Raw genomic sequence first — 25335 nt, 5'->3', positions numbered from 1 at the left:
GTAAATATATTTCTCTTGTTAAAGCCTCTTAGTCTGCGGTACTTTGTTATGGCAGTCCTAGCAAACTGATGTAGGTACTAATTTTTTTTTCACATTTTGCCCAATTTCCTGTCTTTTTCCTGATCGTTAATCATTATCTACCAATTCATTTGCTAAGGGATTGGGATTCACACCTCTGAATTAATCAAGAGATTATGTTAATCAACTACTTTTTTGAGGTGGTATTCCCAGACGACAATCTTGCAAAACTCAGCTAAAGTTTAACAGATTAGATGCAAACTTTAGAGAAATGCTGTGCAATTTTTTTTCCTTTTATTCTTAATCAACATACCTAAAGTGCCCTATTCACCCAGTAATGATTGAAAAATCTCCCAGGGAAAACCTCGACTGTCCTGTCACTTCCCAGATAAACTATCTCATATAAAGTCTTATTTTATATGGCTGACAATGAAAAGAAAATATTGAATATACTTTGGGAACTGAGAATCAGTTATATAGACTCACTTTGGTTTTTGCCATTTTCTTTGTACTAGGGTTGTGAATTGCCTCCTGTCTGTGCTTAACTGTCCTTTAAAAAACTAGTATCTAAAAAAAGAATAACCTACAGACAGTAATGTTACCAAATCATAAATGTGCAGGTAGCTGAATTGGCCATTTAAGTCAATACATATTGAATTGCTTCCAGTATCTAAGCTCTCTTTGTGCCCCATACCTTTCACTATTGCCACCCTCTTTTCTAACATTGTAACTTACTTTTGTCTGTTTTTGAAATTTATATTAATTGAATCATACAGTATGTATTCTCTTGTGACTAGCATTTTTGTTGTTCAATAATATATTTGTGAAATTCATCTATGTTATTGCACGTAGTAGCACTTTTTCCTCTTTTGATCATTCATAGTATTCCATTGTGTTACATCTCCTGCAAATAAACATATTCTTTGGCTCATTTTATTGTTAATGGCAATTACAGTAATTTCTACTTTCTGGATGTTAGGACCTGTTGTGCTATAGTTGGTTTGGCACTTGCCTTCTGGTGCACATACGTACCCATTTCTGTTGGTAATAGACCCATGATTGGAAGTGCTGGTTCAAAGCCCATGGAAATATTCAGGTTTAATAGTTCATGAACAGTTTTACAAAGTAATTTTACCAATTTCACCAGTACTGATATCCTCTTTCCAAATTGCCTCAAAAAGTCTGTTTTCATTTTCCTATTAGGTTGACTGTCTCTTAATAATTTCTAGGAAATTTGTATACATTATGGACACAAGTACCTTTATCCATAATATATATTTCCAGTTAAACATATTTCAAATGTTGGGTTGCATGCATTTTTGGCTTGCATTTTCTTTTGCTTTATGTTGTGTTTTGGTGAAAAGAAATTCTGAATTTTAATGTACAAATTATCAATTATTTTCTTTGCTGCTAGTGCGATTTGTTTTCTTTTTAATAAGTCGTTGCCTGTCTCAAGGTCATAAAGACGTTTTTCTATGTTATATTCCAGAAGTTTCTCATTTTACATTTCATATTTAGAGTGTCCAAACTCCTGTTAAAGATCAATAGGAAGAAGCCTGTAGTGTGACAAAATCAGATTTATTGACTCACTGGAAGGGAAGGGTATTTCAGAGGACTAGTGGAATGTCATCTGACAAGATAGAAGGAAGCGTCTTTTGCAAAGTTTGAGTTACCACTGAAGGATTCTGAGGGCAATCTAATGGAAGTATGGTTGTTATTTCTGGGGATGGATTAAAATAAATACAGATTAACTGGGGATTGGTTACTGACAAAAGCAATTGGGTTTTTCCTAGTAACCAATAAAAATAGAAAATCTGGTCTGAGGCCGGGCGCGGTGGCTCACGCTTGTAATCCCAGCACTTTGGGAGGCCGAGGCGGGCGGATCACGAGGTCAGGAGATCGAGACCACGGTGAAACCCCGTCTCTACTAAAAATACAAAAAATTAGCCGGGCGTGGTGGCGGGTGCCTGTAGTCCCAGCTACTCGGAGAGGCTGAGGCAGGAGAATAGCGTGAACCCGGGAGGCGGAACTTGCAGTGAGCCGAGATTGCGCCACTGCACTCCAGCCTGGGCGACAGAGCGAGACTCCGTCTCAAAAAAAAAAAAAAAAAAAGAAAATCTGGTCTGGATATGTCAATAGTAAGAAAGCAGTGGTCACCCAAAGAGGTGGCCCTTATTGAATGTCACAACCGTTGCAAGACCTTGGAAGAAATGTTACATTTTTTTTGAAACTATATCTGACTTTCTCTCTGCCTGTCCTCTCAGACTTACTAACAATAGAGCTGCTTTTTTTTCCCCCTCCAGTTCTGAAAAGGTTTTTTATTCTTTTCACTCTGCAAATCCTATGGCATTAAAAAATGTCAATTTTTAAAAGTATGGATATACAATTAGTACAGCAACTTTTTTTGAATGGAAATTTCTTACTCCACTATTCTGATGTGTCACCTTTGAAGTAAATCAGATGACTTTATTTAGGTCTGTTTTTGGGCTCTGGAATTTTTATTTACTTCATTGTCCTATTCTTATTTAAAAAAAATTATTATATTTTTTTAAATAAAGCATGATTTTCATCCTCAAGCTATCCTGGCTATTTTTAACCCTTTGCGAGTACATATAAATTAATAATCATCTGGTCAATTTCAAAAACAGCTGGCTGTAATTTTGATTAGGATTTCTTTGAATCTGTACATTGTTTGGGGGAGGAAAAACATTTAGCTAGAACTAGACAGACTGAAAAATGCCAGTAATTGGATTTGTAATAATCAGGTTTCAGTTGTTGGCTCATCATCATTTTGCTATAGTGCTAGATCTGACAGTGGGTAGGATAAACTTATTAGTGAGAATGTCAAGCGATGTGATGTTGGAATTATCCGTTCAAATTGAAGATGATGATTTTGTACCAGAAATGCTGTACATGGTAAAACAGTAATACAAAATACTTAAGATGAGTATCTAAATAGAGGGCACTAACAGGAAAATGAAAACATAAGAGATTGAACTCTGGGAAAGGTGTCCAGCTGAATATTAACCGAATAGGCAAACTAAGTATTTACAGTCCATTTTGGATAACAGTGAATCAGAAGAATTGATGTCAAGGATTCAGCTGAACCAGTTGGAAGAAGCTATGGTTAAAAGTTAGAATTTCACTGGCTATGTGGTAGAATTATATAACCTTTCTTTTCAATCTCATTTGATTATCTGAAATGTTATGTCATAGTCTTTTTTCTCTATCTTTATTTTTTCTATATTTACCTTTCATTCTCACTCCTTTCCATAAGAAAACTCCCTTACCTACTCCTACCTATTAGTATCACTTTTCATTAGTGTTCTGCTGGTGATTCTGATACACTCAGAAGAATTATTACTAGTATACATAATAAACAACATCCAGGGCACTGAAAAAGTATCTGCTTATGTTACGATGGAAATTACTTCAAGTCCTCAGATCCTACATGCTTGTTTTACTTGTCTGCCTGAACTATACCTGGATAATTTTTATATTGATAAAGTAATTAGAGTTCAGTGTGATATGACTTATGATAAATCACGAAAACCAAAATTACGCATGATCCTCCACTTTTTCTTTAAATCATAAAAAGTTGTATGATTTGGTACCATCCTCATCTGCCTCTCCTTTCATGTAGCAATATTTTCAAGTGTCCCCTTATAGTAAATTGTATTTTAGAAAAGTTAAAACATTTAAATATTCTCCTCCTTTCTTAAACACTGTTTATTTGCAACTTTGTACCTCCAATCCTCTCGGGAATCACATTTCTTTGGCTAAATGTGATCAATTTCCTTGATTAGTCATGAGTGTCAAAATTGACTTTCTTAAATTATTTAGCAAGGGAATTATTGTTAAAGCTCAGACAAGAGGAAATAATTAAGTAACTTTATCTCCCATTTAAGAAATTAAGAGGCAGGCTTAGTTGATTTGATTATAAAGTTTCAAATAACAATATTACCAATATGGGAAAAGAAAAGAATTCTAGCTCATTCTTGTTCCAGGAAATTCTGGGAAGAAAAATTGAGACACAAAGAGGGTTAGGAGATTAGACACCAGGACTTTCACAAACCCCTACTAGAACAAATAGATAGAGGTGGAGGAGTCAGATGGATGTAAATATTAAGATTATTGACACACTAGGCAGAGGTTGCAAACCTCTAGAAGAATCCTCACATGCCCCTACTTTCAACACAATGTTTGAGCTATGATGTTGAGGTGCAGGTGTTAGATAAATAGTTTGATGAACCTGAGTCAAAGTTTCTGATTCCCTATGGCCAGGAAAATTGGGACTTACATGTTTCAGTGTACCTCATTGAGGATGCTATTTGGAGTTGATAGGACACTTTTGGAGCAGCAGAAACCTGGGATTGTAATGAAGAGAAATCATCATGAATTGGGAATTCAAGATTACAGGCCAATATCCAAGAACATGAACTCAACAAGTAGGTGCAGCACATCACACACAGGAGGGCAAATGAGACCAACTGCACACCAGCACTCATCGTTCTAGGAAGCAGCACAAACTGCTGAGTATCCAGAGAAAGCAACGGAAGTCCAAAGGGTTCAATAAGAATGCAGGACATCCCATATCCCTTTTAGTGCCCGGAGGGTCACATAAGCCACATCCACTTCAATTCTAAACATACCCACAAGCCCTCTGAGAGAAGATCAAGAAGAGGGAGGCAGAACACTAAAAATTGAGGTACTTGGGTCTTCCAAGGAGACATGAACTGAATTACCTTACAGGATTATATTCAACCTTGGGTGGGGGGTGGCTTTTATTATTTTTATTGCTATCTAATAAGGTCATGAACAGGTCCTAAAATAAAAATCAAATCAATTGTAGACAATAAAAAAAGACATTACATTTATATGTCTGAAGGCACTTTCACAACACTGCTACATAATTAAATATGTGTCTATAACATTATTTCTCATAGTCAAGCAAAGTTGGAATGTATTAAATAACTATAATTGAACCAACATTATTGCTAATCATTTCTGTTTTTCCATGGATATGTATTGCTCTGTCTTCCAACTTCTTATAGGCCACATGAGGGAAACTCACATGTAGGAGAAGAGAATGAGGCAACACACAGTTCACAAAGTGAAGCAGAGCCAAAAGAATGAGGGAGAGCCAAACAGAAAACAGCTTTTTGAATATCTTGGTATTGTCCGGCCTGAAACCGAAACTACTCTTAGTCTTCCTCTATTATACAGGTTGCTACATTCCCTGTTTTACATAAGCTATTTTATGATGGATTTTCATCGCTTACTTTCAAAAAAATGACAATAAAGTATGTTTGTTTTCATGTACGTGATCTTTCAACATAGTAAGCATGCATGTTAAAGATTTTAACTCTTGACTTTTACATCCATTGTAAAAACTGACACCAGATTTGGTATCATTTTCATTTATGGATGTTTGGGGTTTTTTGGTTATTTATTTATTTATTTTTACATTTTCCCCAGCTTTATTGAGGTATAATTGACAAAAAATATATATAGTTGAGTACAATGTGATTTATTAATTTACTTATACATTGTGAAATAAATACCACAAGCGAGCTAATTACGTATTCATCACCTCACAGTTACCCTTTTCTGTGTGTGTATGGTGAGAACGTTTCAAGTCTACTTAGAAAATTTTAAGTATATAATATGGTATTATTAACTATAGTCATCATGTTGTACACTGGATCTCCAGAGCTTATTTACTCATCCTGCACAACTGAAACTTTGTACCATTTGACTAACATATCCCCATTTTCCCCACCCGGCAACCCCTGGCAACCACCTATATTTATCACATAAAAATCTTCTCTTTTATGTTTTTTTTTCCCCCAGGTCAGAAATGCCTGCTTCAACAGAGTTCAAATGTGCAGTCAACAAGAGTTGTTCCTTTTCATGATTTTCTTATTAATAATGAAAATTATGTTAAAGAAAATTCCAAATATCACATAATTTTATTCATCAATAATTCAATGTAAATTTCAAAAATAAGAACTCTTTTTTTTACTGTAACTACAATCCATTACTACACTGAAAAATTAATACTAATCCTTCAAGTAATAAAATTCCAGTCAATATAAACATGTCCTTGAATGATTCGATATGAATTTTTATAGTTGGTTTCTTCAACCAGTGTCCAAACAAAGTTATTACATTACATTTGGTCACGATGTCACTTTTATTCAATAACAGTTCCCTTTCCCTTTGTACTACATATTGATTAAAACAATTTATCTTTTAGAAGTTCCCATGTTCTGGAATTGCAAGATTGAGTCATCTTTACATCTTTTAATATTCTTTTGCTTTGCATTTCCTATAATCTGGTGGATAGTGTCTGGATATTTCACTTTTATGGTGTTACATTTGATTAGGCTCAGGTGTTATAGACCTGGTATATCTATTAGAAAGTTCTCCATCAGCATTTCACCCTAATTCAGTGAACATTGATTATCTTCATGTAGACTCATTATTTCATTTTTGATTCATTTACTGCCAAACTTTCTGTATTCTTATGTCTTAAATGTTTCTTTAAAACAGTATATGGGTGGATTTTTCTTCTGATATTTTGCTTCATAAATGGAACACATAATTCATATATAATCAATGGAATTACTAACAAATTTGAGTTTTAATCAACTGTATTATGTTGTGATTTTTATTTGTACTAAATATCCTGTGTTTCTTTGTCTCCTCTTTTTTGCCTAATTTTGAATTGAATAATTTTTATGATGTCATTTTCTTCTCTACTAATTTGGAAATTTTACTTTCTGTTTTGAATTTTTTATGGGTAACCTGGAAACTACATATGCCTACTTGATGAAGTCTTAGTATAAACAAAACCTTTTTTCATCCCTTGTGACTGTGCAAGTACCTTAGAATACCTTCATTCAATTTAATCACCTCCCAAAGAATTTGTCACTCTTCTTATTTTAATTATCTTTTTAAATGCCCAAAGATGTTATCATTATTGTTGCTTTATGCAGCCAGTGTTCATTTAGATTGATTTATATATTTACTATTTTATTTATTTCTCATTCTGTCTTACATCTCAGACCCTCCATTTCAATTTACTTTTCTTCCACCTGAAGCATATCCTTAAGTTCAGCTGGTAATTACAGATTTCATTATCTACAAATGTTTTCATTTCCCTTTAGTCTTGAAATATACCTACACAGTTTAAAACTCTTTTGGCAGCTGTTTTTTAAAACTTCATTCAGCATACTAAAGATATTATTCTGAAAATCTTTGTAGTTGAAAAGTTAGACTTCTTGTTAAACTGTAACCTTTTAAAGGTAATTCACCTTTTTCCTCTGGCTACTTTTAAAATTTATCTTCATCTCTGATGTTCTGAAATTTTATTAGAACATACCTAGTGATGATTTATTTATATTTATCACACATACGCAATTCATTTGGTGTCTTGAAATTTCTAGAAATATCTCCACAATAGTTTGTACAAATGATTTTATGTTCAGTAAGCTTAGATTTAAGATATAATACATTTATATCTTATATATCTTAAATCTATTATTATATCTTAAATTAATTAAATCTAATCTAATTAAATCTGTGTTATATCTTAAATCTAATTCTTTTATTATTTCTGGAATATCCATATGACTATTATTAGAAATGGAAGCCACAATTATTTTTTTCAGTTTTGATTTTTGTATTTCATTTTTCTTTTCCGTTTTCTCTTGGTGAACCTAGTCAGTCAAATGTTACACATTCTCAGTCTATCTTCCATTTCTTTTAACCTCTTTTTTATATTTTCTATCTTATATCTTTAACTGCACTCTGAATAAGTTCTTCAAATTTATTTTCTAGTGAAAATTGCAATCTGCCATTTAATCCCTGGATTTGAGTTTTGTTATTACACTGAATATATAGTTTTTCATTTCAGGAAGTTTCACTTTGTTCAAGTATGCCTATTGTTTTCTGATATTTTCTTACTAAATGATCTTTGTAATTTCATCTTTTATTCTTTAAACATTTTGTGCTTAGCTACTCTGTATTTCATGTCTGACAATATATATATAATTGCAGTTTGTGGAGTTCTAAATATGCTTTCTTCTTGGTTGTTTCAAAATTAATTCGCCTGTTCAGATGTTTAGTCTTCTTTCAGAGATTATACATTTTTTGATGTGGTAAAATATGACATAAAATGTTCCAGTTGAACCATTTTTAACTGTACAATTCAGTGGCGTTCAACAAATTCACAATATTCTGCACCAAAACCACTGTATATTTCTAGAAATATTTCATCACACTAAACAAATACTATATACCCATTAAGCAATAAATCTCCAGTGCCTCTCCTGCCAACCACTGGAAACCTCTAAACTATTTTCTGTCTCTACATTTTTGTCTGTTTTACATGGTTCGTTTTTGTCCTTTTGTGTCTGGCTTACTTTATTTAAAATAGATGTTTTTAAGGTTTACCTATGTTGCAGTGTGCATCAAAACTTCATCCCTTTTAATGCCTGAATAATCTGTTATATAAATATACATTTTTTATCCATTCATCCATTGATGCACACAGGTTATTTCCACCTACTGACTATTTTGAATAATGTTACTATGCACATTCATGTACAACTATCAGTTTGAGTCCCTCATGGTAATTCTACATTTTAACTTTTTGAGGAACTCTCAAACTCTGCTTTTGATGGAGGCTGCAACATTTTGATTTGCACAAGTAATGCAAAAAGTTCCAACTTCCCCACATCCATTACAATTAATGTTATTTTTGAATATTTTTTAGTAGCCATTCTAGTGGGTGGGAAGTGGTATCTCATTGTAGTTTTGATTTGCATTTTCGTAAGACTAATGATGTTGAGAATATTTTCATATGCTTATTAGCCATTTATGTATCTTCTGTGGAACAATGTCTGCTGAAGTACTTTGACCATTTTTTAATTGAGTTACCTTTTTGTAAGAGTTCTTTATATATTCTAGATGTTAAATCTTAAGATATTATTTGCAAATATGTTCTTCAGTTCTGTGGGTTGTGTTTTCATTCTCTTGATAGTGTCCTTTGATATACAAAAGTTGATTTTTATAAAGTCGAATTTACCTTTTTTTTTCTCTTAATTGTGGTTTTGGTATAATATTTAAGTAACTATTGCCAAATAAAGGGTCATGAAAATTTGTTCCTATGATGTCTACTAAGAATTTTGGAGTCTCACCTCTTCAATTTAGGTCTTTCATTCATTTTGAGCTATTTTTAGGTATGCTGTAAAGTAAGGATTTCACTTCATTCAGTACATTTGCATATCCAGTTTTATCAGCTCCATTTGTTGAACAACTTTCATTCCACATTGAATAGCCTTGGCACTTTGTTATAAATCAATTAGTGATATATGTGAAGGTTTACTTCTGAGCTTTCATTTCTATTCTCTTGGCCTTTGTGTATATCCCTATGTGAGAACCATACTATGTTTTGTGTACTATAGTAAGTTTTGAAATCAGGACATGTGAGTCCTCCACTTTGTTTCTTGTGTTTCTTTTTGATATTACTTTTTGCTATTCAGGGTATCGTGAAAATCCATGTGCATTTTAGAATAGATAATTCTATTTTTTAAATTGTGCATTTTTTTTAAAAGGCCATTGAAAAAATTCTGGGCTGGGCATTGTGGCCCATGTTTGCCATCTTAGCACTTTGGGAGGTGAAGGCAGGAAGATTGCTTGAGCCCAGGAGTTCAGGACAGCCTGGGCAAGATAGACCACATCTCTATTAAAAAAATTGTATATAAAAAATATCAAATTACGTTGAACCTGTATGTTGCTTTGGGGACTATTGTCCTCTTAACAACACAGATGTCTTTTCATTTACTTTTTGTGTATCTATTAGGGTTCTCTAGAGGGACAGACCTAATAGGATAGATGTATATATAAAGGGGAATTTATTAAGGAATACTGATTCACACAATCACAAGGTGAGGTCCCACAATAAGATGTCTGCAAGCTGAGGAGCAAGGAAGCTAGTCCGATTCCCAAAGCTGAAGAACTTGGAGTCTGATGTTCAAGGGCAGGACACTTCCAGCATGGGAGAAAGATGTAGGCCAGAAGACTAAACTAGTCTAGTCTTTTCATTTTCTTTTGCCTGCTTTTATTCTGGCCACACTGGCAGCTGATTAGATTGTGCGACCCATATTGAGGGTGGATCTGCCTTTCCCAATCCAATTATTCAAATGTTAATCTCCTTTGGCAACACCCTCACAGACACACTCAGGAGCAATACTTTGCATCCTTCTATCCAATCAAGTTGACCCTCAACATTAACCATCACAAGTCCACCCCTTGTCAACCTGAACTCATACACATCTCCTGAAGTCATACATAATCTTAAGTAAAGACAGTAACAAGGTCATAATTACACCTAACATAATACAGCTGTCTTTTGTACAATAGGAAATACACCAATCCCTAATGCAAATGCTATTACATAGTTAATAACACTTAAATGTTGATATGAAGTCAATAAATCTTATGTCACATGATAAAATAAAAAGGAAATAAATTGAAGATATTTTCTTAGTACAGTGTACACATGCACAAACATGTTCTTAACAAAATAAGAAGAAAATGCGCATGACAATTACAGTCCCTGATTCTGCAACTGGTCACATGGTCATAGCTAATTTTGATGACTGCTTTTCTCTACTACCCATTCTGTATTCCCTTTACCTTCAGCACGCACTTTAGCAGGTTGTGTTTTTTTACCTGGTGCAATGACCAAAACCTTCATTCCTGAAAGGTCTGGGCCATTTGTAGTCCTGCCTGGATTGGACTGTTGTAGTTTCCCATTGACCTTAATCACACTGCATGGTAATACTAAGAGATACCCTAAAATTTTTCTGTATTCCACATATACTCTTCCTTACCTCCACTGTGGAGTAGTAGACTGATTTTAACTTGATAGCCCCAGTCAGTCACCCCAGACAACACTGTAATTCTCTTCTTAGCCTGTTGACATAGAGGTAGAAGGATCCCAAAGTGGCCAGGTGGCAATCTTAACTTACAGTTCAATGAAGTTGTTGTGTCTCCTGGTGGCAGCATTCCTCCATCAGAACTACAACCTCAAGTCCAGCAGAACATGATAAACAGGAAGCAAAAATTTTGCTAGTGGGTCACTAGAGGCTTGATGATGAATGGTACCACTTCCACTTCCACCCCTTGATTCCTGGACCCATGAATCCTGGCGAGGGGAGAAACAGTACCATATATTGGATGCTGATTCAGAGCACACACAGCCTTCTGGAGAACTTTTCCCCAGCCCTGCAGAGTATTGTCACCTAGTTGGCATTGTAATTGTGACTTCAAAAGGCCATTCCACCATCCTATTAATCCAGCTGCTTCAGGATGATGGGGAACATGGTAAAACTAGTGAATTCCACAAGCATGAGCCCACTGCCACACTTCTTTAGCTGTAAGGTGAGTGTCTTGATCAGAGGCAGTGCTATGTGGAATACCATGGTGGTAGATAAAACATTCGTGAGTCCATGGATGTAGTCTTGGCAAAAGCATTGTGTGCAGGATAGGCAACCCCATATCCGGAGTAAGTGTCTGTTCTAGTGAGGACAAACCTCTGCCTCTTCCATGATTGAAGAGGTCTGATGTAATCAACCTACCACCAAGTAGCTGGCTAATTACCCAAGGAATGGTGCCATATCGAGGGATCAGTGTTGGTCTCTGCTGCTGGCAAATTGGGCACTCAGCAGTGGCCATAGCCAGGTCACCTTGGTAAGTGGAAGTCCATGTTGCTGAATCCATGCATAACCTCCATCCCTGCCACCATGGCCACTTTGTTCATGGGACCATTGGGCGATGACAGGAGTGTCTGGGGAAAGAGGCTGAGTGGTGTCCACAGAATGAGTCATCCTATCCACTTGATTATTAAAATCCTCCCCTGCTGAGGTCACCCTTCGGTGAGCACTTACACGAGATACAAATGTCTTCACAGTTTTTGACCACTCAGAGAGGTCCATCCACATACCTCTTCCCAAAATTCTTTTGTCACCAATTTTCCAATCGTACTTATTCCAAGTCCCTGACCATCAGGCCAAACCATTGGCTACAGCCCATTAATCAGTATATAATTAAGCATTTGGCTATTTCTTGTTCCAAGCAGAGTGCACAGTGAGGTGCACTGCTCAAGGTTCTGCCCTCTGAGAAGATTTCCCTCTGCCACTTTCCTTCAAGGATGTCCGAGAAAGGGACTACAGTGCTGCAGCTGTCCACGTTCAGGTAGCACCTGCATATTGTGCAGAACCATCTGTAAACCAGGCCCTTGTCTTCTCTTCCTGTGCCAACTGATCATAGGGAACTCCACATGAGGCCATCGGTGCAGGCTGGGGGAGAGAAGACAGGGTGGCAGGGGTGGGGACCATGGGCATTTGAGCCACTTCCTCATGTAACCTACTTGTTCCCTCAGGACCTGCTCTAGCCTGATCACATATGTACCACTTTCATTTAATGATGGAATGCGCTGTGCATGCCCCACTTTATGGCTAGATGGGTCAGAAAGCACGTAGTTTATGATAAGCACTTCAGGTCTCATGGTAACTTGATGACCCATATCCAAACGTTCAGTTTCTACCAAAGCACAGTAACAGGCCAACAGCTGTCTCTCAAAAGGAGAGTCATTATCTGCAGAAGACGGCAGGGCCTTGCTCCAAAATCCTAGAGGCCTCTGCTGTGATTCACCTATGGGGACCTGCCAAAGGCTCCAAACAGCACCTCTGTCTGCCACTGATACCTCAAGCACTATTGGATCAGCTGGGCCGTATGGCCCAAGTGGCAGAGCAGCTTGCACAGCAGCCTGAACCTGTTGCAGAGCTTTCTCCTGTTCTGTACCCCACTCAAAACTGGCAGCTTTTTTGGTTACTCGATAAATGGGCCAGAGTAACACTCCCAGATGAGAAATGTGTTGTCTCCAAAATCTAAATAGGTTGTGTCTCTTTCTTGGTTGTAGGAGGGGCCAAATGCAGCAACTCATCCTTCAACTTAGAAGGAATATCTTGACAGACCCCACACCCCTTAACCCCTAGATATTTTACTGAGATAGAAGGTCCCTGAATTTTAGTCAGATTTATTTCCCATCCTCTTGCACACAAATGTCTCACCAATAAGTCCGGTGTGTTTGCTACTTTTTGCTCACTGGATCCAGTCAGCATAATGTCATCAATGTAATGGATCAATCTTGTGGAAGGGAAAAGGAATCAAGAGCTCTTCAAACAAAATTATGACACAAAGCCAGAGAGTTGATATACCCCTCAGGTAGGACAGTAAAGTTATGTTACTGGCCTTGCCAGCTAAAGGCAAATTGCTTCTGGTGGGCCTTATGGACAGTGATGGGGAAAAAGCCATTTACCAAGTCAATGCCTGCATTCCAGGTACTGGGACATGTGTTAATTTGCTCAAGCAATGAAGCCACATCTGGTACAGCAGCTGCAACTTGAGTCACCACTTGGTTAGGCTTACGATTATTCACTGTCTTTCTGCAAGCCTCACCTGTTTTCTGCATAGGCCAAATAAGAGAGTTGAATGGGGATGTGGTGGGAATCACCACCCTGCATCTTTCAAGTTCTTGATGGTGGTGGTAATCTCTGCAATTCTTCCAGGGATGCAATATTGTTTTTGATTTACTATTTTTCTAGGTAGAGGCAGCTCTAATGGCTTCCATTTGGCTTTTCCCACCGTAATAGTCCTCACCCTACCAGTCAGGGACCCAATGTGGTGATTCTGCCAGCTGCTTAGTATATCTATGCCAATTATGCATTCTGGCACTGGGAAAATGACAACAGGATGAGTCTGGGAACCCACTGGACCCACTGTAAGTCAGACCTCAGCTAAATCTCCATTAATTACCTGACCTCCATAAGCCCCTACTTTTACTGGAGGATGACAATGACATTTGGGTCCCCAGGAATCAACGTCAGGTCAGAGACTGTGTCCAGTCCTTGAAAGGTCTGATTATTTCCCTTTCCCCAATGCATAGTTACCTTGGTAAAAGGCTGGAGGTCTCTTTGGGAAAAGACGGAAGAAAAATTAACAGCATAAATTGTTAGTAGTGTAGTGGCATCCTTCCTCAAGGGGAACTGGCTTCCCCTTCATTCAAGGAGTTCTGGGTCTGTAAACTAGTTCAAGTCTGGAAATTGATGGAGGGGCCATGATTCTCTGTTTTTATAATTCAAATTTGTCTTTTGTTCACTTGGCCTGGAAGTTTTCTGCTTATATAAATTAAGTAAGAGTGCAGTAGACTTCCTATGAATTTCACTTCTAGGAACACTGATTAATTAGCCAATGCCAGAGCTCTGTAAGAGTTAGACTATTCTGATTGCTGCTCTGCCTTTGCTTTCCATTATGGTACCTATGCCCACCTTGCCTTTGATGGTTGAGTGCTGCCACTTGGCCCCTGCCACCTTGGGATCCAATTATTTCCATTTTTTAGTTGAGTGACTGTGGTTCCTACTGCAAGATCTGGCATACAGAGAAGAGCAATAACAGAGCACTTCAAGGATGCAGGTACTGTCCTCACAAATCTATTTAACAAAATATTAGTCAAGGGTATATCTTCTGAACCCTCCCAGCTGGGATGAGTAGGTCTAAATTGACTAATCCACTCCTGCATCCAAATCTCACCAAGCCTTTGGATCCCTTCCTCCACATTAACCAAGGAAGATCAGGCATTTCCAGCTCATTCACAATATGCCATCTTTTAATCCATATTTTAGCTAACCAAGCAAATAAACTATTGGAACCTTTTTTAATTCCCCAAACTGCAGCATTAAATGCAAAGTCACTGCTTAGTGGGCCCAAATCAATAAATTCAGCCTGATCCAATTCTATGTTCCTTCCACCATTATCCCACACCTTTAATATCCATTCCCATGCCTGTTCTCCAGATTTCTGCTTATAAAAATTAGAAAACTCAATCAGTTCTTTTGGAGTGTAGTGCGCCTCCTTGTGTGTCACACTCTGAACCTCACCTCCGGGGCCCCGCCAGGACTTTAGTCTAGTTATAGGACTAGATGCAAACAGGGGTGTTGGGGGTGGCTCCTGAGGAGAATCAGCATTGTCTTGCTGGCAACTGCCTCAGGGAGGCCATCATTGTTGCCTCAGGTAGTGCAGGGTTTATCTCCTCAGATGAAGGTGGAAAGGCTGATGGCAGCATGGGTTGGGGAGGGGGGGAATTTGCCACTACTGGGGATAGGGAAGCTGTTTTTAGTTTTCTGGCAAAAAAGCCTCATCAGAGTTTACAAGCTCAGTGTCCCCAGCCTCATCAGAGTCCTCTCACACGTTCCCATTCTAAGTTGCAGGGTCCCATTCTTTTTGAATCAATGCCCTCACTTTAACAGTAGACACCTGGAAAGGCTGTGCATGCACCTTTTGTTACAGGTCAGCCACTTACATGATAAGAGCTTGTGTCTGATTTTCCACAATTTCAGTTCTTTTCCTACAAGAGATAATACTCTCACTCAGAGCAGTCTTAGAAGGTTTAAGGCTCCGTGTCTGCTTCTGAAGCCAGGAGTTGGAATCCTTGAGTTCATCATTTTCTTTCATCCCTTTCCATTGAACTTAGAAGCAACCAACCAACTTTATTATATCCTTGGTTCTCCACATATGGTCAAAGGTATTATGTAGAGTAACTAACCTCCTTGCCTCTCGTGAGCAGTGAATCAGAAGTATCAAATGTGTTCATTATGCATAACTCTCCCAACAGTTCACGGTAAGGACTATCAGTGTTCTTCATACAATTAGAAGTAGAGTCCTTAGCATTTTGAGGCCTAATCCACATTAAGTAGCCAACTCCAGAAACCCCAAAACCAACAAAATAACTCCATCTTAATATTCTATTCCTCTAGAACCACTTCTGGTACCAAAATTTGTATTAGTCAGGGTTCTCTAGAGGGATAGAACTAATAGGATAGATGTATATATAAAGAGGAGTTTATTAAGGAGTATTGACTCACACAATAACAAGGTGAGGTACCACAATAGGCCATCTGCAAGCCGTGGAGCAAGTAAGCTAGTTCGAGTCCCAAAGCTGAAGAACTTAGAGTCTGATGTTCGAGGGCAGGGAGCAGCCACCACTGAAGAAAGATTTAGGACAGAAGACTAAACCAGACTTGTCTTTTCACATTCCTCTGCCTGCTTTTATTCTGGTTGCACTGGCAACTGATTAGATTGTGCCCACCCATGTTGAGGGTGGATCTGCCTTTTTCAGTCCACTGACTCAAATGTTAATCTCACTTGGCAACACTCTCACAGACACAGCCAGGACCAATACTTTGCTTCCTTCAATCCAATCAAGTTGACATTCAATATTAACCATCACAGTCCCTAATTTCTTTCAGTAATGTTTTATGGTTTTTTGGTGTATATCTTTTACCTTCTTGGCTAAGTTTATTCATAAGTATTTTATTCTTTTTGATGCTATCAAAAATAGAATAATTTCTTAATTGTTACTGTATACAAATACAACTGATTTTTGAATGGTAACTATGTATTCTGAAACTTTGATACATTTGTCTATTATCTCTGACAGATTATTTTTTGTGTAATATTTAGGGTTTTCTACATATGATGTTAGGTCACCTGCAAAAACAGATAATTTTCCATCTAGTTTCCAATTTGGGTGCTTGTAGGTTTTTTTCTTGCATAATCCCCTGGTTAGGGCTTCCAGGACTATGATGAATAGAAGTGGCTAAAGCAGGAATCCTCAGAAGAGCTTTCAGTGTTTCACAAATGAGTACGATATTAGCTGTGGGTATTTCATATATGGTATTTATTTAATCTTGGGAACATTTTCTTCCATTCTTAGTTTTTGAATGTTTTTATCCTGAAAGGATATTGTATTTTATTCAATGCATATTCAGTATCAATTCAGATAATGTGGCTTTATTTCTTTGGTCTGTTAGTGTAGTGTATTACACTGATTGAATTTCATATATTTAATCACTCTTGGATTTTTGAGATAAATACCACTTAGATATTATGTATAATCCTTCTAATATGCTGTTGAATTAGGTTTTCTAATATTATGCTTAGGATTTTTAAATTTATAGTCAAAAAGAAACTAGCCTGTAGTTTTGTTGTATTGTCTTTATATGGCTTTGGGATGGGGTAATGTTAGTCTCACAGAATGAGTTTAAAACTATTTCCTTCTCTTCCACTTTTTTGAAAAGTTTCAAAAGAATTAGTGCCAATTGTTTCTTAAACGTCTGGTAGAATTTGCCAGTGAACCCATCTGATCTATCTCGGAATTTTATATGTTTGGAGATTCTTGATTAACAATTTAATGTGTTTACTTTTTGCTGTTCTCTTCATATTTCCTATTTCTTCTTCTGTCAGTTTTGGTAGTTTATCTTTCTAAAAGTGAATTTATATCATCTAGGTTAGTCAATTTTCTGATATGTAAATGCTCATAATATTTTTTAATCCTTTTATTTTTATGAAGTTGATAATAATATTATCCTTTTACTTTTTATTGTATTAATTTGTCTTCTTTTTCTTAGTCAGTATCTCTAATTTGTCATGTTTGTTAATCTTTTCAAAAACTTTCAGTTTCATTAATTTTCTCTTTTGCTTTTCTATTCTCTATCACATTTAACTCCCTGCTAATATTTATTATTTCTTTCCTCTGCTAATATTTGGTTTAGTTTGCTCTTCTTTTTGTAGTTTTTAGGCATACAGTTACGTTGTTGAATGGAGATTTTAATTTTTTTTTTTACTTTAAGCATTTGCAGCTATACATTTCTCAGCAGTGCTTTGGCTACATCTCATAAGTTTTGATAGATTGTTTTGCATATTTCTTAACATTTTCCAATTACCCTTATGATTTATTCTTTAGTGTTTTAGTTGTTTTAGAGGTTTTGGTTTAATTTCTGCATAATTGTGAAGTTTTTAGATTTTCTTTAGGTATTCATTTCTGATTGTATTCCATTATAATCATAAAATATTTTATATGATGGCAATATTTTAAAATTTATTAAAAATTGTTTTGTGGCCTAAAATATGATCTGTTCAACAGATTTTCTTTATTTTATTTTATTTTATTTTATTTTTATACTTTAGGTTTTAGGGTACATGTGCACAATGTGCAGGTTTGTTACATATGTATCCATGTGCTGTGTTGGTTTGCTGCACCCATTAACGCGTCATTTAGCATTAGGTATATCTCCTAATGCTGTCCCTCCCCCATACTCCCAACCCACAACAGTCCCCGGAGTGTGATGTTCCCCTTCCTGTGTCCATGAGTTCTCATTGTTCAATTCCCACCTATGAGTGAGAACATGCGATGTTTGGTTTTTTGTCCTTGTGATAGTTTACTGAGAATGATGGTTTCCAGTTTCATCAATGTCCCTACAAAGGACATGAACTCATCATTTTTTTATGGCTGCATAGTATTCCATGGTGTACATGTGCCACATTTTCTTAATCCAGTCTATCGTTGTTGGACATTTGGGTTGGTTCCAAGTCTTTGCTATTGTGAATAGTGCTGCAATAAACATACGTGTGCATGTGTCTTTATAGCAGCATGATTTATAGTCTTTTGGGTATATACCCAGTAATGGGATAGCTGGGTCAAATGGTATTTCTAGTTCTAGATCCCTGAGGAATCGCCACACTGACTTCCACAATGGTTGAACTAGTTTACATTCCCACCAACAGTGTAAAAGTGTTCCTATTTCTTCACATCCTCTCCAGCACCTGTTGTTTCCTGATTTTTTAATGATGGCCATTCTAACTGCTGTGAGATGGTATCTCACTGTGGTTTTGATTTGCATTTCTCTGATGGCCAGTGATGATGAGCATTTCTTCATGTGTTTTTTGGCTGCATAAATGTCTTCTTTTGAGAAGTGTCTGTTCATGACCTTTGCCCACTTTTTGATGGGGTTGTTTGTTTTTTTCTTGTAAATTTGTTTGAGTTCATTGTAGATTCTGGATATCAGCCCTTTGTCAGATGAGTAGGTTGCAAAAATTTTCTCCCATTCTGTAGGTTGCCTGTTCACTCTCATAGTAGTTTCTTTTGCTGTGCAGAAGCTCTTTAGTTTAATTAGATCCCATTTGTCAATTTTGGCTTTTGTTGCCATTACTTTTGGTGTTTTAGACATGAAGTCCTTGCCCTTGCCTATGTCCTGAATGGTATTGCCTAGGCTTTCTTCTAGGGTTTTTATGGTTTTAGATCTAACATGTAAGTCTTTAATCCATCTTGAATTAATTTTTGTATAAGGTGTAAGGAAGGGATCCAGTTTCAGCTTTCTACATATGGCTAGCCAGTTTTCCCAGCACCATTTATTAAATAGGGAATCCTTTCCCCATTGCTTGTTTTTGTCAGGTTTGTCAAAGATCAGATAGTTGTAGATATGCGGCATTATTTCTGAGGGCTCTGTTCTGTTCCATTGATCTGCGTCTCTGTTGTGGTACCAGTACCATGCTGTTTTGGTTACTGTAGCCTTGTAGTATAGTTTGAAGTCAGGTAGCATGATGCCTCCAACTTTGTTCTTTTGGCTTAGGATTGACTTGGCAATGCGGGCTCTTTTTGGTTCCATATGAACTTTAAAGTAGTTTTTTCCAATTCTGTGAAGAAAGTCATTGGTAGCTTGATGGGGATGGCATTGAATCTATAAATTACCTTGGGCAGTATGGCTGTTTTCACGATATTGATTCTTCCAACCCATGAGCATGGAATGTTCTTCCATTTGTTTGTGTCCTCTTTTATTTCATTGAGCTGTGGTTTGTAGTTCTCCTTGAAGAGGTCCTTCACATCCCTTGTAAGTTGGATTCCTAGGTAATTTATTCTCTTTGAAGCAATTGTGAATGGGAGTTGACTCGTGATTTGGCTCTCTGTTTGTCTGTGATTGGTGTACAAGAATGCTTGTGATTTTTGTACATTGATTTTGTATCCTGAGACTTTGCTGAAGTTGCTAATCAGCTTAAGGAGATTTTGGGCTGAGACAATGGGGTTTTCTAGATATACAATCATGTCATCTGTAAACAGGGACAATTTGACTTCCTCTTTTCCTCATTGAATACCCTTTATTTCCTTCTCCTGCCTGATTGCCCTGGCCAGAACTTCCAGCACTATGTTGAATAGGAGTGGTGAGAGAGGGCATCCCTGTCTTGTGCCAGTTTTGAAAGGGAATGCTTCCAGTTTTTGCCCATTCAATATGATATTGGCTGTGGGTTTGTCATAGATAGCTCTTATTATGTCGAGATACGTACCATCAATACCTAATTTATTGAGAGATTTTAGCATGAAGGGTTGTTGAATTTTGTCAAAGGCCTTTTCTGCATCTATTGAGATAATCATGTGGTTTTTGTCTTTGGTTCTGTTTATATGCTGGATTACATTTATTGATTTGTGTATGTTGAACCAGCCTTGCATCCCAGGGATGAAGCCCACTTGATCATGGTGGATAAGCTTTTTGATGTGCTGCTGGATTCGGTTTGCCAGTATTTTATTGAGGATTTTTGCATCAATGTTCATCAAGGATATTGGTCTGAAATTCTCTTTTTTGGTTATGTCTCTGCCAGGCTTTGGTATCAGGACGATGCTGGCCTCATAAAATGTGTTAGGGAGGATTCCCTCTTTTTCTATCGATTGGAATAGTTTCAGAAGGAATGGTACCAGTTCCTCCTTGTACCTCTGGTAGAATTCGGCTGTGAATCCATCATGTCCTGGACTCTTTTTGGGTGGTAAGCTATTGATTATTGCCACAATTTCAGAGCCTGTTACTGGTCTATTCAGAGATTCAACTTCTTCCTGGTTTAGTCTAGGGAGGGTGTATGTGTCGAGGAATTTATCCATTTCTTCTAGGTTTTCTAGTTTATTTGCATAGAGGTATTTGTAGTATTCTCTGATGGTAAATTGTATTTCTGTGGGATCGGTGGTGATATCCCCTTTTTCATTTTTTATTGCATCTATTTGATTCTTCTCTCTTTTATTCTTTACTAGTCTTGCTAGCGATCTATCAATTTTGTTGATCTTTAAAAAAACCAGCTCCTAGATTCATTAATTTTTTGAAGGGTTTTTTGTGTCTCTATTTCCTTCAGTTCTGCTCTGATTTTAGTTATTTCTAGCCTTCTGCTAGCTTTTGAATGTGTTTGCTCTTGCTTTTCTAGTTCTTTGAATTGTGATGTTAGGGTGTCAATTTTGGATCTTTCCTGCTTTCTCTTGTGGGCATTTAGTGCTATAAATTTCCCTCTACACACTGCTTTGAATGTGTCCCAGAGATTCTGGTATGTTGTGTCTTTGTTCTCGTTGGTTTCAAAGAACATCTTTATTTCTGCTTCATTTCATTATGTACCCAGTAGTCATTCAGGAGCAGTTTGTTCAGTTTCCATGTAGTTGAGCGGTTTTGAGTGAGTTTCTTAATCCTGAGTTCTAGTTTGATTGCAGTGTGGTCTGAGAGACAGTTTGTTGTAATTTCTGTTCTTTTACATTTGCTGAGGAGAGCTTTACTTCCAACTATGTGGTCAATTTTGGAATAGGTGTGGTGTGGTGCTGAAAAAAATGTATATTCTGTTGATTTGGAGTGGAGAGTTCTGTAGATGTCTATTAGGTCCACTTTGTGCAGAGCTGAGTTCAATTCCTGGATATCCTTGTTAACTTTCTGTCTCGTTGATCTGTCTAATGTTGACAGTGGGGTGTTAAAATCTCCCATTATTATTATGTGGGAGTTTAAGTCCCTTTGTAGGTCACTGAGGACTTGCTTTATGAATCTGGGTGCTCCTGTGTTGGGTGCATATATATTTAAGATAGTTAGCTCTTCTTGTTGAATTGATCCCTTTACCATTATGTAATGGCCTTCTTTGTCTCTTTTGATCTTTGTTGGTTTAAAGTCTATTTTATCAGAGACTAGGATTGCAACCCCTGCCTTTTTTTGTTTTCCATTTGCTTGATAGATCTTCCTCCATCCCTTTATTTTGAGTCTATGTGTGTCTCTGCACGTGAGATGGGTTTCCTGAATACAGCACACTGATGGGTCTTGACTCCTTATCCAGTTTGCCAGTCTGTGTCTTTTAATTGGAACATTTAGCCCATTTACATTTAACGTTAATATTGTTATGTGTGAATTTGATCCTGTCATTATGACGTTAGTTGGTTATTTTGCTCATTAGTTGATGCAGTTTCTTCCTAGCCTCGATGGTCTTTACAATTTGGCATGTTTTTGCAGAGGCTGGTACCGGTTGTTCCTTTCCATGTTTAGTGCTCCCTTCAGGAGCTCTTTTAGGGCAGGCCTTGTGGTGACAAAATCACTCAGCATTTGCTTGTCTGTAAAGTATTTTATTTCTCCTTCACTTATGAAGCTCAGTTTGGCTGGATATGAAATTCTGGGTTGAAAATTCTTTTCTTTAAGGATGTTGAATATTGGCCCCCACTCTCTTCTGGCTTGTAGAGTTTCTGCCAAGAGATCAGCTGTTAGTCTGATGGGCTTCCCTTTGTGGTAACCCGACCTTCCCCTGTGGCCGCCCTTAACATTTTTTCCTTCATTTCAACTTTGGTGAATCTGATAATTATGTGTCTTGTAGTTGCTCTTCTTGATGAATATCTTTGTGGTGTTCTCTGTATTTCCTGAATTTGAATGTTGGCCTGCATTGCTAGATTGGGGAAGTTCCCCTGGATAATATTCTGAGGAGTGTTTTCTAACTTGGTTCCATTTTCCCCGTCACCTTCAGGTACAGCAATCAAACGTAGATTTGGTCTTTTCACATAGTCCCATGTTTCTTGGAAGCTTTGTTCATTTCTTTTTACTCTTTTTTCTCTAAACTTCTCTTCTTGCTTTATTTCGTTAATTTTATCTTCAGTCACTGATACCTTTTCTTACACTTGATCAAATCGGCTACTGAAGTTTGTGCCTGTGTCACATAGTTCTCATGCCATGGTTTTCAGCTCCATCAGGTCATTTAAGGTCTTCTCTATACTGTTTATTCTAGGTAGCCATTCGTCTAATCTTTTTTCAAGGTTTTTACCTTCCTTGCAATGGTTTTAAACATCCTCCTTTAGCTTGGAGAAGTTTGTTATTACCAACCTTCCGAAGCGTACTTTTGTCAGCTTGTTGAAGTCATTGTCCGTCCAGGTTTGTTCCGTTGCTGGTGAGGAGCTGTGATCCTTTGGAGGAGAAGAGGTACTGTGATTTTTAGAATTTTGAGCTTTTCTGCTCTGGTTTCTCCCAATCTTTGTGGATTTATCTGCCTTTGGTCTTTGATGATGATGCTGGTGATCTAGAGATGGGATTTTGGTGTAGATGTCCTTTTTGTTGATGTTTATGCTATTCCCTTCTGTTTGTTAGTTTTCCTTGTAACAGTCAGGTCGCTCAGCTGCAGGTCTGTTGGAGTTTGCTGGATGTCCACTCCAGACCCTGTTTGCCTGGGTATCACCAGTGGAGGCTGCAGAACAGCAAATATTGCTGCCTGATCCTTCCTCTAGAAGCTTCGTCCCAGAGGGGCACCCACCTGTATGAGTTGTCAGTTGGTCCCTACTGGGAGGTGTCTCCCAGTTAGGCTACGTGGGGGTGAGGGACCCACTTGAGGAGGCAGTCTGTCCATTCTCAGAACTCAAACACCATGCTGGGAGAACCCCAGCTCTCTTCAGAGCTGTCAGACGGGGACGTTTAAGTCTGCAGAAGTTTCTGCTGCCTTTTGTTTAGCTATGCCCTGCCCCCAGAGGTGGGGTCCGTTCAGTTCGAGCTTCTCCGGAGGCTTTGTTTACCTACTCAAGCCTCATTTGTTTATCTACTCAAGCCTCAGCCATGGCAGATGCCGCTTCCCTGCCAGGCTGCTGCCTAGCAGGTCAATCTCAGACTGCTGTGCTAGCAGTGAGCAAGTGGGCATTTCCTTCTTTAATCAGACTGGCATCCTTCCAAATAGGTTGTCATCTGTTCACCTCAGAATTGTCATTTACATCCCAAGCAGCTCTTTGTTAGTCAGAAGAGGGTTGTTTATAGGGCACTGTCAAACTTTTGATAGAATCCAGCAGCTTTGGGGACAGTTTCTTAGTCATTTCTAGGGAAAAAGAGGTTTCCTGCTCAAGAGTATCTTCTTTTTGGATTCCCCAGGTAGCAAGATTCTGTATAAACAATTTCAGTTTCACTATGAAACTCTTCTGGGCACTGCTACTATGTTAGAGTATTTCTCTGACATCACCCAAGATAGTTTGGGTATTTGAGGTTTATAAAATGAAGGGTAGCTTCATTTCATTCATAAGGGTAGCTTCACTTAATGTCCCATAGTAAAGCACTAAATGTCCTGCAAGTAAAAAGATTTTAATCCAAACTTCCAGGAATCATCACAGAGAGGCACTCACCGGCTTTTGCCATAAGCTCTACTACCTCTGCTAACACTTGTTGACCTAAATGGAAGAAGCTGGGGCAAAATTAACAAAAGTAGAGATTTTATTAGGTCCAAAATTGAGAATTTGCAACCTGAGAGCATAGATTCATATTGTCCTGAATATGGCAGGACAACTTCAGTTGGCAGCAGTTACAGGTGGATTTTTAAAGAAGAGTCAGTTTCTGAGTTGTTTCCCTGGAATTTACATTAAAATTACAAAAGCTATTGATCAGCTATACATTGTTCTTTTTATCACAAATTCCAGGAACATAAAAATAATGGGTGAGACAGCTATTCAGAAACAAAATGATTTTTAAAAATTTTCCCCAGGCATAAGTGTGAGCAGAGGGAGATGACTAAAATCCTGTACTCATTTTCTCTTGGTTCCGCATACCTCACACAGTTCAGATTGCTCTGAGCTATTTTTCTTTTCCCTCACTTCACAGAGAGCTATTAAATGGAGAATTTATTCCTACCAGAACTCCAGCTTCTATTCTACATTCTGTGGGCTCAGAAAATCTTGCTGGTTTCTGTTTAACATGATGTCCAATTAATATTGCTAAATAGGCATATTTATAATTCTTCTATTTTACACAACTAGGTAGGAGATTTCTCATTCAGATACAATGTCCATGCCCATTATACAATCAAGTAAAGGAGACACTACCACTTCATATAAATCATGTTCACATGTACAAACTCGCCTATAAACTTTCCATTTTATCAACTCTTACTTTCCCAACTGTAACCTCCATTAGAACTTTATCAATTGGTTTTTGTTTTATGATATTAGGTAGGAAAAGTGTTCCCCACTCAGATATAATATACAGCTTCATAAAATATTTAGGTAAAGGAGACACAACTTCTTTACATAAAGCCTGTTAAAGCATTCCAACTTTTATAATTATATCAACCCTTACATTTTTATATTCTAGTCTTAGGAACTTCTCTTCTCCA

The sequence above is a fragment of the Symphalangus syndactylus genome, chromosome X (assembly GCF_028878055.3).
Source record: "Symphalangus syndactylus isolate Jambi chromosome X, NHGRI_mSymSyn1-v2.1_pri, whole genome shotgun sequence".
NCBI classification, from domain to species: Eukaryota; Metazoa; Chordata; class Mammalia; order Primates; family Hylobatidae; genus Symphalangus; species Symphalangus syndactylus.
The sequence above is the reverse complement of the archived record's forward strand: the minus strand, read 5'-3'. Positions refer to the sequence as shown.